Source organism: Hevea brasiliensis, unplaced genomic scaffold (genome assembly GCF_030052815.1).
Source record: "Hevea brasiliensis isolate MT/VB/25A 57/8 unplaced genomic scaffold, ASM3005281v1 Scaf1, whole genome shotgun sequence".
Taxonomy (NCBI): Eukaryota; Viridiplantae; Streptophyta; class Magnoliopsida; order Malpighiales; family Euphorbiaceae; genus Hevea; species Hevea brasiliensis.
Genome location: NW_026614585.1, coordinates 9,797,206 through 9,798,906, shown reverse-complemented (window position 1 = coordinate 9,798,906; position 1,701 = coordinate 9,797,206). Strand labels below are relative to the sequence as shown.

The 1,701-nt window shown below is 30.0% G+C and overlaps 1 long non-coding RNA gene across 1 annotated transcript; it reads left to right on the top strand.

The window, feature by feature from the left end:
- Positions 1-636: 636 nt before the first annotated feature.
- LOC131176320 (uncharacterized) lies at positions 637-1,372 on the top strand. The gene is made up of 2 exons (XR_009146425.1): positions 637-771; positions 880-1,372. It is a non-coding gene; the product is annotated as an uncharacterized LOC131176320 (long non-coding RNA).
- The last annotated feature ends 329 nt before the right edge of the window (positions 1,373-1,701 follow it).

The following is a 1,701-nucleotide window of genomic DNA, read 5'->3' as shown; positions in this document are numbered from 1 at the left end:
TTCTAAAAAATATTTTTTAAATTAAAATATTTAAAAAAATAGTTTAATAAAAATTATTTTCAAATAAAAAAATTAAATATTTTTAAAGAAAATAAATTTTTTTTAAAAATTCAGAACTATAATAACATAATTAAAATGTGAAAATATTTATAAATACATGAGATAAATATATACTATTAGTTTAATATTATAATTAAATAATAAAAAATATTTTTATGAAATTATTTTTTATGTATAAGTTAAGTTATTTTTTATGAGATAAACAAGGCTTAATATTAAAAATTAATTTAAAATTAAATAAATTAATTCTAAAATATTTGAATTTTTGGGCCAATTCAACTTATTGACACCCCATTATTATATTTTGTTCATTAAATAGACCGACAAGTCTTAACCAGAAAAAGCAAGGCTAAATTTGGGGTCCTGTCCATTTGGGAAAAAATCAATTGGGCCCAACTGAGCAAGAGAAATCCGAGACAGTGAGTTATGTAAAACTGACAAAATAAAAGACCCATAATGCGAATATGAAAAGATAATAGGCCAACATATAAATACAAGAGATAGACTACGCTAATTAAATTTCGCTCGTTCCTCAAAACTGTCGCTTGTTATTCTTCTTCGCGGTGTGGCGCCTTTCTTCAGTAGCTAGAAGTTCGAACTATGGAATTAGCCCATCACTTCAACGGGGAGGTTCAGGAGATTGAGGATGTTAATTTCAGTGAGTCTGAGCTAATTTATCATGTCAGGGATGCTCTTATTTCGGTCCAATCGGTAAGCGTCTTGCTATTTTGTGCAAATCATGTGTCGACTTGTTAATGTTGTCTCTTAGAGTTTTTTTCCTTCTTCTTTTCGTGTCCCTTGACCTGATTATGAGGGCAGGTGCACTCCTCCAGTTGCTGGCTCTGGTGGGTTTAAGAAGATTTTCTTCTTTTTCGTTTAAATCCTTAATGGGTTCATGCTGAAACAATCGAATTTTATCCCTCTCTTGGTGATTCACAGTATTGATGCAAAATTCTGATAACTGAGTTTTGCATTGATTGAGTGTTCTGTTCGACGTAATCAAGAAATTATTGTAATCATTGCTTCCTTATTTAATCGCTTTATGCAACACTGCGTGTGTAAGCAAGGGCTTGTCTTTATTTATAACTATTCAATTCTTGTTGTGTTTTAACACTTGAATTTGTTTGGTAGCATCACTCTCTCGATGTTAATTGCCCTCGTCACGAGGGTATATACACCATTCAACCACAAGAGCATGTGATCATTGTCCTTTTGGTTTTGGTTATATTTTAATCACATTTGGATAGCTAGTACTTGATCATGGTGTGTAGAATTTCTTTAGGTGTTCTTTTTCGATGCTTGGAAATATTCACTTTTTTAAGTTCAATTTTTAAATTTTTATTTTGATTAAAAATAGTATATAATTTTTAATATTTGAAAATTAAAATATATATATATATATATTATGATTAAAAAAATATTTTGTTATGTTTGGGATCAATTTGAGCTTAAATGCAGGTTTATTTGGTCAAATTGGGCTTATTTGGACTGCAATGAAAAGTTGAGCGGTTTATCTGAAACTATTTTCAATAAAATTGTGTGAGGCAGGCTTCGTCAGAAGCCTATTCTATATATATTGGAGATGGAGCTGACATTCCTTCCTGATTATGCTGATACATGTTCAAGACCACCATACACTGC